The 12,079-nt window shown below is 42.0% G+C and overlaps 1 long non-coding RNA gene across 1 annotated transcript; it reads right to left on the bottom strand.

The window, feature by feature from the left end:
- Window positions 1-1,181: 1,181 nt before the first annotated feature.
- On the bottom strand, window positions 1,182-3,392 carry LOC138908791 (uncharacterized). The gene is made up of 3 exons (XR_011415195.1): window positions 2,532-3,392; window positions 2,269-2,329; window positions 1,182-1,965 (listed from the first exon to the last, which is right to left on the bottom strand). It is a non-coding gene; the product is annotated as an uncharacterized lncRNA (long non-coding RNA).
- Between the last annotated feature and the right edge of the window lie 8,687 nt (window positions 3,393-12,079).

Genomic DNA, 12,079 nt, shown 5'->3' with positions numbered 1-12,079 from the left:
CTTCCACACGGCTGGAGGAGCGTTCGGACCCCTAGATCTCTCCCAACTATCATACCAGAAAATGGCTAAATCCCGTAACCGATAAGAAGCCAACTCTACTGCCTCCGTATCACTAGCATGCATAACCCGCAATGTACGATGAACCTGATCAATAAATGTTTGTGGGTCCTCCTTGGGGTCTGATCCGGTAAACACTGGAGGGTCTAGGCTAATAAAATCACGAACTCTCGCACTAACTGGTTTATCAGCAGCACCGGTATTCTGCCTTTGAGCCTGAGCAGCTACCAAGCTAGTCAACAACTGCACTGCACTGCGCATATCGTGGTCTGTAGTGCCAGACGGTGGAACTGGATGTACTGGGTGCCTCCTAATATCCTCTGGAGGAGACGGAGAGGTATGAGATGGCATCTCACTCTGAGCCTCACTTTGGCCTGCTCTGGCTGGAGGCACCTGAATGTTACCCTCGCCCACAGCTATATCAAGCCGTTTACTAATCGCTTGCTTCCTAGTCGAAGGCATCGCTGAAAGAAATCAATGTGAATATTAGATATGAACATTTACGACTCAACTCTACGAACGATCTAGATTTAGGAAGAAGGTAACAACCCTAGATGTCACGTAGCCTCCTGATTATAAATGTGGCGCGCTACACATCCATAATCAAAACTCTACTAGACACGGCTCATAGACAATCCTAGGACAGACTTGCTCTGATACCAAGTTTGTCACGACCCAACTGGAGGGTCATGACTAGCACCCGGGCCATACTTGCCGAGCACCAACGTACATTTTATCTAACCTTCCTTATTATCTTTAAGGGCCGACAAGATCAATATAAATAGTAGACATGGATCATGAACATCCAACAATGAAAGATAATGTCATGAACATACATAACATGGGACGACAAGACTGTCAAGAACTATATATAAGGTACGAGCTAACATGATGCCATGAAAGACTATACAACAAAAAAATCAGCCGACAAGGCATTCTAAACCATACATAAGTCGACACCTGTCTATGAGCCTCTAAAGTTACATCAGTGCTACAACATTGCCGGAACAGGGCCCCGACATACCCATAATGTCAATAACAAAAATGCATACCAAGACCACGGCAAGTCCGGAGAAAGGATCTTGCCAATAACGCTGAACCGGATAACCTACTGTGATGGGGGAGCTGCGTCTACCCGTCTATCAGGACCTGCAGCACGACATGCAGGGTCCACAAATAAAAGGACGTCAGTACGAATAAAGTACTGAGTATGTAAGGCAGAATAGCATAAGTAAGAACAATAATGTAAACAGTGATAGGGAATATACAACCTGTGACATCTGGGTACCTCTGAGGGCTACTAACATGAAATACATGATACATACATATATATATACATAAACTTTTAAAACATATGCCTTTGTGGGCATCATCATCATCATATCATACCCGGCCGTAATAGGCTCGGTAAAACGTACCCGGCCATCATAGGGCTCGGTAGAATCGTACCCGGCCACGTGGAGCTCGGTAAAACCCAACTGATCAGTGGTTGCACAATAGGTGCCATACCCGGCCAACTATAGCGTGGCTCGGTAGAGTAAAATAGATACATATATATGATGCATGCTGGACTCATTGGAATCACATTTTGAACCTTTTGGAGTGACGTAAGGTCGGTATCCTTCGTACATGTTATTAGGATTAACCCTTCATCAAGAATCTTATAAGAATAAGGAGCTACCAACAACATTGATAATATAAGAATAAGAGAAGTAACATCAATATTAATCGTTTCATAAGAAGGGCAGCAATGTAAGTACTGCTAGCTTCTAAGAGTAGAGTATCTTTGGGAGCTCGTTCATTACATTATGTACAATTGGAGTCGTGCAAAATAATGAAGGGGATAGCCTCACATACCTTGTATATACTGCCCAACCTCAAGCTATGCAAATGTCACGACTCCTTAGTCTACAATAAGACAAATGACACTATCATTTTCGTTTAAGCGTCGTAACTATTATGTATCGACCACAACCTATTTTACGATGAAATGGACAGCACCTCCCCTATTTATATGACTTCACACAAGTCAATACAATCACCAAACAGCCCAAACAACATCATTAATAATCATATTGAGCCTCCAAAACAGTCCACCAACCAACAACATTACTACCAAGCCTTTCGATATATATTTCACAAGTTCTAGCTTCAATGACTTAGCTGCAACTTGGATAATCTTAAATATCTATAGAGTAAGGGGTTCCTTACCTTTAAACAGAAAGAACAACTCCAATTTGACCTTAATGTTCCACGAAATATCCCTCAAATTCTGCCACAAGAACAAGGAAGCGAAACTAGCAATCAATTTGGGCTTTTCGGAACTAGAATTACTTTAGAAGACTTGAAATCACCTAGGGTTGATATTAAGAACTTTAAGGAGTATTTACAGAACATAAAACACTTAAAACAACCTCCAACACGAGCTGGAACAACACAAAAATCAGCAACAACAAGAAGAACAAGAAACTTACTAGCGCCACGGGATTCCCGACACTTGATTTGTGTTGTTTGCCCTTTGTTTGGGTCTTGGATCATGAGAGAACCTTGAGAGAGTGTTTTTAGGTGTCTAGGGTCTGAAGAGAATGAAAATTAATGAGTTAAAACGGGGTTAAAGGGTCTGATATATATCAATATATCTCAACCGCCTATGTGGGCCCCATAGAGAGCTGCTTGGCGCACTCTCACAAAAACGCGAATATCTCTCTATTCCGAGATCGTATCGACAAACGGTTTAATGCGTTGGAAAGTAGACTCATAGATCTTCAATTTGATAGGAAGATCACCCCATAATTCCATGTACATTGGGAGAAAACTGTAGTAACATTTGACCTAAATTTTATGTAAAATTATAAACATAAGTTGCGACAACTTTTATCGACTTTTGTTTCATAACTCTCTTGACTTCAAGACTTATGATATGGATATTATATTATTCAAATACATTAAAACATAACCTCTTGGGACAATTAATCACCTCTAGTTTTACCCGAAAATGCGGGTTACAACATCCTTGATTCGTTTCACTTCTAATACTTGTTAACCACTCTTATACACCCTTGTATCGTTTAAGACCAATAGGATTAACTTCTTATCATCTCAAAGATAATCTCTTCTTGGATTTACGTCGACTAACTTATGGAATGATCTAAGGTACGCAAATTTGGGTTGTAACATCCTCCCCCCCTTAGGAACATTCGTCCTCGAATGTAAGGGTTTATGGAGAGTCTAACTTATCGTGGATTCTGACGGAAATGTCCGGCTTAGTTTCCCCTATAAAATGGACACTAGCCAACCTTACAAGAAGTTAAACCCAACCTATGGCCTTACAATACTATACAAAGCATTATGGATATGTACATTATCTGCATATCACCATTTTGTATTAAAAAGAATGGGTAATCATCACAGGAATGAAATGAGCTGACTTAGTCAGCCTATCCATAAATATTTCAAACTGCATCAAACCTCTATTGAGTCTGTGGGAGTCCAACAACGAAATCCATAGTGATTTGCTCCCATTTTCACTCCGGAATCTCTAACTTCTGAAGCAACCCACCTGACCGTTGATTCTCATACTTCACCTCCTCGCAATTTAGGCACCGAGCAACATACTCCACTATGTCTTTCTTCATTCTCCTTCACCAGTAATGTTTCCTCAAGTTCTGATAGATCTTCGTGGCAACCGGATGAATAGAGTACTACGAGCTATGAGCCTCCTGAAGAATCAACTCATGCAACCCATCTATATTAGGCACACATAGCCTTCCCTGCATCCTTAATGCACCATCATCCCCAATAGTGACCTCCTTAGCATCACCGTGTTGAACCGTGTCCTTAAGGACAAGCAGGTGGGGTCATCATATTGACGCTCCCTGATGTGATCATAAAGTGATGACCGAGAGACCACGCAAGCCAATACTCGACTCGTCTTAGAAATATCCAATCTCAAAAACTGGTTGGCTAAGGCCTGAACATCCAATGCTAAGGGTTTCTCTGCTGCTAGAAGATATGCTAAACTCCCCAAACTCTCCACTCGGCAACTCAAAGCATCGGCCACCACATTGGCCTTCCCCGGGTGGTACAAAATGGTGATATCATAGTCCTTAAGTAGTTCCAACCACCTCCGCTGACACAAGTTAATATCCTTTTGCTTGAACAGATGCTGCAAACTCCGATGATTGGTGTAAATCTAATAATGAACACCGTACTGCATGAACAATAGTTATTGACTCAAAGTCGTAGACATGATAGTTCTTCTCATGCACCTTCAGCTGTCTGGACGCGTAAGCAATCACCCTACCATCTTGAATCAATACTGCACCGAGATCAATCCGCGATGCATCACAATATACAGTATCAGACCCTGAACCTGTAGGCAATACCAATACTGGGGCTATAGTCAAAGTTGTCTTGAGCTTCTGAAAGCCCTCCTCCCATTCCTCTGTCCACCTGAACGGAGCACCCTTATGGGTCAGCATGGTCATAGGTATTGCAATAGATGAGAATCCCTCAATGAACCAACGGCAATACCTCGCCAGACCAAGAAAACTCCGGATCTCTGTAACTAAGGACGGTCTGGGCCAACTCTGCACTGCTTCAATCTTCTTTGGATCCACTTGGATCGCATCACTCGATATTATATGACCCAAGAATGCCACTGAGTCTAGCCAGAACTCACATTTTGAAAATTTTGCATATAATTTCTTTTCTCTCAAAGTCTGGAGCATAGTCCTCAGGTGATGCTCATGATCTTCCCGAGTCCGGGAGTACACTAGAATGTCGTCAATGAACACTATGATGAAAGAGTCAATATAGGGCCCGAACACACTATGCATCAAGTGCATAAAAGTTGTTGGGGCATTGGTCAGCCCAAACGACATCACAAGGAACTCATAGTGGCCATACCGAGTCCTAAAGGCAATCTTCGGGATATCTGGCTCCCAAATCTTTAACGGATGATAGCATGAGCGTAAGTCAATCTTGGAGAACACTCTGGCACCCTGTAACTGATCAAATAAGTCATCAATACGAGGCAATGGATACTTGTTCTTCACTGTGACTTTGTTCAACTGGCGGTAATCAATACACTTCCACATAGAACCATCCTTCTGCTTCACAAACAAGACAGGAGCACCCCAAGGTGACACACTGGGCCAAATAAAGCCCTTATCAAGCAACTCCTGTAACTACTCCTTAAACTCCTTCAATTCAGGAGGAGCCATACGATATGTAGGAATAGAGATAGGCTGAGTTCCCGGTAATAAATTAATGCCAAAATCAATATCTCTGTTGGGCGGCATGCCCGTAAGATCAGTTGGAAACATATCTGGAAAGTCCCTCACTACTGGGACTGACTTAACTGTACAGGTATCAATACTGGCATTTCTTACATAAGATAGATATGCGTCACACCCCTTCTCAACCATTCGTTGAGCTTTAAGAAATGAAATAACACTGCTGGGAGTATACTCTAAGATACTTCTCCACTATAACCATGGTAATCCTGGCATATCCAACGTCACAGTTTTAGCATGACAATCATGAATAACATAATGGGGCGAAAACCAGTCCATGCCCAAAATAACATCAAAAATCTACCATGTTGAGCAATAATAAATCAGCTCTGGTCTCAAAACCACTAAGAGCAATCAAACATAACCGATATATATAGTCCATAACAAGAGAATCTCCCACAGGAGTAGACACATAAATAGGGGAACTCAAAGAATCCCGAGATACGCCCAAATACGGGGAAAATTAAGAGGACACATAAGAATATGTAGATCATGGGTCAAATAATACCGACGCATCTCTATGACAGACCGGGACAATACCTGTAATGACAGAATCAGAAGCAAATGCCTCTGTACAATCAGGAAGGGCATAATATCTGGCCTGGCCTCCCCCTCTAGGGCAACCTCTACCTCCCCGACCTCCACCTTGAGCTGGTTGAGTAGGTGGGGTGGTAGCTGGTGTTGTAATCATAGCCTGAGGACCTGGTGGAGCACGTTGTGGCTGAGAAGTCAGTGGAGGTGCACCCCTCCTAAATCTGGGGCAATCCCTTACCATATGGAGAGTGTCGCCACACTCAAAACAAGCTCTGGGAGGGCGTGGATGTTGTAACTGGCTCGGGCCAGGCCTGCTAGACTGGCCGCTAATAACACCCCGAGCAGGAGGCACACTAGATACTGGCGGTTCATAATAAGCCTCCTAGGGCCTAGAATGAGCTGGAACACCGCTGGCTGCTGGAAGAGCTGAATGAATGGGGAGACTCACATAACCCCTATCATGGCGAGATGCTGGGGAACAAGCTCCAGAATAATTACCAGTCTCTCGAGACCTCTTGGCCTCTCTCTCCTCTCTATCCCAGGTAAGCATGCCCTATAATCTCCTGGAAATACTTACAACCTGCTGAGGTGGAGTCCCTCAATAAACAGTCAAACCCTCTCTCGAACTGTGGTAACCGAGCATGTCGGGCCAAGTCACTGAAACGGACTGCATACTCTGACACAGTCATAGCACCGTGGTGCAGCTGCTCAAACTCTGCATGCCATTAGTCCCTGAGGCTCTAAGGGACATACTCTATCAAAAACATATCCGAGAATTGAGTCCATATAAGTGAAGCTGCCTCAGCCAGACTACTCAACTCATAAGCACGCCACCACTGATAGGCTGCTCCTCTAAGATGGAATGTAGTAAAATAAATCCCACTCCACTCCGCTACGCCCATTGTACGGAGAATACGATGACAATCCTCCAGAAAACCCTGAGCATCATCTATAGCCAATCCACTGAAGGTAGGTGGGTGGTACTTCTTGTACCTCTCGAGTATGAGCTGCTCCACCTCAGAAGTTGCTGCCCTAACCTCGGGTTGAGCTAGAGCTACTGGCTGTATTGGTACAATCTCTAGAACCTGGTCGACCTGAACCCGCTACTCTGGAGTACTGGTGACGGGATTTTGTCCTCCTCCCCTGGCCTGAGATGTGGTAGGAGCAAGTGGAATCAATCTAGCCTGAGCTAAGGTGCTGAACATGCTCAGAAACTGGGCTAGAGTCTCCTGGAGGGCTGGTGCAGAAACAAATGCCTCAGGTGTCTGCCCTCCAGTTGGAGCTACTAGGGGCTCTTCTGTAGAAGCTAGTGCGGGTGCTCTAGCTTCACCACGTAGATGTCCTCGGCCTCTACCCCGGCCCGACCTCTCGCGGCTCTAGCAGGGGGCGCGAGTGCTTTGTCATCAGATCTGCATGTACGTGTTCTCATCATCTGTGAGAGAATATAATACAGGAGTTTAGAATTTTTGAAGTCAACAATTTTCCCACGACAAGGAATCAAAGTAGTGAAATTTTCCTAACAGTTCCATAGCCTCCCGAAGATAAGTATAAACGTCTCCGTACCGATCAGCGAGACTCTAATAAACTGGCTTGTGACTCACGACACCTATGAACCTAGAGCTCTGATACCAACTTGTCATGACCCAATTTCCCCTCTGTGTGACGTCGTGATGGTACCTAGTCTCTACAACTAGGTAAGCCTAACATTTGCGGAATAATGAAATGAAAACATAAATTTAACCACTAACTGTAGAAATAACAACATAACTGGGTACCATGCCGTTTGACATGTACAATAACCAACTATTCAAAAATACACAACAATCCCAAAACCTGAAATATCGCGAATCACAACCTACAGAAGGAAAATCTACTGTGTATATACATCAGAGTCTAACAAAAGAAAAATACAGAAGATAATGGACATGGGGAAGATTAGAAGGGGACTTCGAGGTCTGCGGACGCGGAAGATATACCTTGAAGTCTCCATAGTTGTCCTGACTCACTGATAGTACGACTGATAAGGAACACCTGGATCTGCACACAAAAAACATGTGCAGAGAGTAGCATAAGTACACCATAATCGGTACCCAGTAAGTGCCAAGCCTAACCTCGATCGAGTAGTGACGAGGTCAGGTCAGGGCCATAGTGGTATATATATAATAATAAAGCAAGGCAAGAATGAAATATCGTAGTAAAATAAGGACTAAAATTTAACAAGAAAGAATTCATAGAAGGTAACAACTCAATACATAGAAATACAACAGAGGATCTCCCGAGATACCGTCTCGTAGTCCCAAACGTAAATGTGCAGGGGGATCTCCCGAAATACCGTTATGTAGTTCCAAAGTAAATATGCAAGACATGGGGATCTCCCGGAATACCGCTCTGTAGTGCCAAAGTAAATATGCAAGACAGGGGGATCTCCCAAAATACCAATCTGTATTCCTAAAGTAAATATGCAGAGGGATCTCCTAGAATACCGTTCCATATTCCCAAAGTAAATACACAGCTCACACAATAGAATTAACAGCTACAACACGAAATCCTACAATTTAGACTAAGTACAAGTCAAGGAAAAATAGGAAACCAACTAGGCATGCTTCACCGAGTTCAATTAAGAAGCTAAAGCACATAGACATGCGATATTAGACTAAACAGGATAGCTACACATAGTGGGATAGCTCAATTAAGAATGAAGACATGCTAATACTCATTTAAATAATATAACTCAATTTAAAAGAAGAATAGATTACTACTCAGTAAAATAATTCGGGGCTTTTACAATAATTTGCCCGTGTACATACTCGTCACTTCACGTACACGATGCTCACATATCAAAACATTACCAAATCCTAAGGGGATTTCCCCCACACAAAGTTAGGCAAGACACTTACCTCGAACCAAGCTCAATCAATCGGTCACAATGCCTTTCCCACGAATATCCAGCTCCGAATAGCCCAAATCTACCCAAAAGCAATTACATATCATAAATACAACCATAGTAGACTCATCTAATTAATGGAATCAATAATTTAATAAAAATTCCGAAATTCACCCTAAAAAGTTGACCCGGGCCCACATCTTGAAATCGAGTAAAAGTCACAAAAATCCGAAAGCCCATTCACTCACGAGTCCAACCATACCAAATTTATCAAAATCCGACCTCAAATGATCACTCAAAACCCAAAATCAACTCTTCAAATCCCTAGCCTCAACTCCCAAATTCTACCTTAAATACACACTAACTAGGTGGAAAAATAAATGGGGAAGCAAGATTATTATTGATCAAAAATAAGTACAAGGGACTTACCTCAATAAATCTCTCAAAAATGCTCTCAAATATTGCCCTAAACCGAGTTTGCAAAGTCCAAAATGACAAAAATCACAAAGCCCTTCGGTTTTAAACAATGCCCAGGCATTCCCGCGCCTGCGGAGCCTGGGTTCGCACCTGTAAAAACACTAACCCCTGGCTACCTCCGCTTCTACGACCACTGGTCACCATCTGCGCTATCGCAAGTGTGGAGAAACCATCGCACCTACGACCTCTGCTGATCTCCACCCCTTCCGCACATGCGCTCAGCCTACCGCACATGCAGACTCGCACCTGCAGCTAATACCCTCGCAGGTGCGATCATACCAGCAAAAGACCAAAACTTCAAAAATTTCTCAACTTCCATTCCAAGTCCGTTAACCACCCGAAATTCACCCGAGGCCCCCGGGACCTCAACCAAAGATACCCACAAATCCTAAAATACCATACGAACTTAGTCAAGCCCTCAAACCCCATCAAACAATGCTAAAATCACAAATCATCCTCTGATACAAACTTAAAGAACTTGAAATTTCCAAATTCGACAACTGATGTCGAAACCAACCAAACCACGTCCGATTGACCCCAAATTTTGCACACAAGTCATATTCAACATTACGGACCTACTCCAACTTACGGATTTGGAATCCGGCCCTGATATCAAAAAGTTCACTACCGGTCAAAATCTCAAAAAATTTGACTTTCATCATTGCAAGCCTAAATGAGCTACAGACCTCCAAAACATTATCCGGACACGCCCCTAAGTCAAAAATCACCTAACGGAGCTAATGAAACCGACAAAACTCCATTCGGAGTCATCTTCGCACAGTTCCGACTATGATCCAAATCTTAAGGCTTAAACCTCTATTTAGGGACTAAGTGTCCCAAAACACTCAAAAAAAAACTAAACCTCCCGGCAAGTCACAATAGCAGAAATAGATATGGGAGAAGCAGTTAATAGGGGATCGGGGCTATAAATCTCAAAACGACCGGTCGGGTCGTTACAAATGGTTTCTAAGTTTGATACGGGGTATATCAAATAGTGTATATATTGGATAACACATTTAGGAATATCCTATGTAAGTGTGAAGTGTAAGCCGCTTCAAGGAGAATTCTATAAACCCGTTTTCTATACACTTATAAACCAGGTGGTGTTCATGGCTGAAACGAACGCAACAATGAGAACCAAAGAAGGTGAAGGATTGATTGTGTGACTTATGGTTGTCTAGGTTTACACCAAAGCTCGACGGTTCAAAGATATCAAATCTACCGATTGACAGAGTATATCCGACATAAGTTCACTACGAAAAGTTCAAAGGGAAACCTATTTATCCAGATGTGATTAGTCCTTTCAAATCACACCGTTTTTTCATGCATGTTTTACACTTATGTTCATTCCCCATTCACGTGGGGGATTGTTGGGTTTTTCTTTAAAGGGTGTGAATGGAAAATGAAAAAGGCATCGTTTGGGTGACACCTCTCTATCTCACCCTTATATTTTCTATAAATTTAGAGGTTTGGCCTTATTTTTCATACATTGAAAATTCTGAGATTCTCCTATTTTCTTTGCATTATTTTTCCAAAACAAAATATAAGTCTCATGTGTGATTTGCTCCGCCTTATTGTGTTCGCTGAAACACTGGGGTTTGAGGACACCAGAGTGGATAATTTGTTCTATTCTGGGAGGAAATAATCTTAAACCTCGGGTACTAGGAGGGGATTAAGTTCCTTAAGGACACACTGTGAATTCAATGGATTCGGATTTAATTTTGTTCTTCCTATGCATTTATGTTTCTATTTTGCTTTACAAAATTTTCTGGTTTCGAACACAGATTACTAGCACATTGTCCTCTCTGTGAAGAATTTAACTGGAATATATTTTTAAGCAAAAACTCCGTGTAGTACTTGTTTCCATTATGCATCTTAAAATTGCGCAACTTCTCTGTTATAGTGGATTGGTGCATATGTTTAACCCTACCCCAACATAAATTATCAAGATATGTAGTTATACATTCAATCTTTGAGCTCTAATTCCCTCAAGATTTGTATACGTTATCTATTTTATCTGTGACAACAATAACAACAACAAAATATTCAATGTAGTCTCACAAGTGCAGTCTGGAGAGGTTAGTGTGTACACAATCTTATCCCTACCTCGTGAATGTAGACATGTTATTTTTGATAGACTCTCGGCTCAGAAAAAGCATAGTCACAGTACTATATGTTATATGTGACATGACAAAAATTTGAGCTAGTGGGTGCTTTCGTGTCACGATCCAAAATTCCACCACAGGTGTCGTGATGGCACCTAGTCTCTAAGACTAGGTAAGCCGATTTCAATTACATTTTGAAGCTATTTTATTCTTGAAACTAACAGTGGAAATAATTACAATATACAACCTCCCAAGACTGGTAGTACTAAGTCATGAACTCTAACTGAATGCATGGAATGATCGCGAGGACCGAATATACAACACTGTTTGATTACAAATTAACAGTACAATGAAATAAAAAGACTCCAAGGGACTGCGACGACTAAGCAGCTCTACCTTGAATCCTTACGATCCCTCTTATACTCTGGTCAAGTCTAATGTCTCCAATACCTGGCTCTGCACAAAAATGTGCAGAAGTGTATTATGAGTACACCACGGTAGGTACCCAGTAAGTATCAAGACCAACTTCAGTGGAGTAGAGACGAGGTACAGTCAAGACACTCACTAGTCTAATAACCTATACAATATAATATACAAAATAATAGGAAACAAATAACAATAAGAGCAATATAAAACAACCAGTGAAGTGCACAGTAAGAAAATAAAAATACCATTAATATCGCTCAACAATTGATAAATACATTTACACTCAGTTAAATCAAGTT

This window comes from Nicotiana tomentosiformis, chromosome 3, assembly GCF_000390325.3.
Source record: "Nicotiana tomentosiformis chromosome 3, ASM39032v3, whole genome shotgun sequence".
Taxonomy (NCBI): domain Eukaryota; kingdom Viridiplantae; phylum Streptophyta; class Magnoliopsida; order Solanales; family Solanaceae; genus Nicotiana; species Nicotiana tomentosiformis.
The sequence above is the reverse complement of the archived record's forward strand: the minus strand, read 5'-3'. Positions and strand labels throughout refer to the sequence as shown.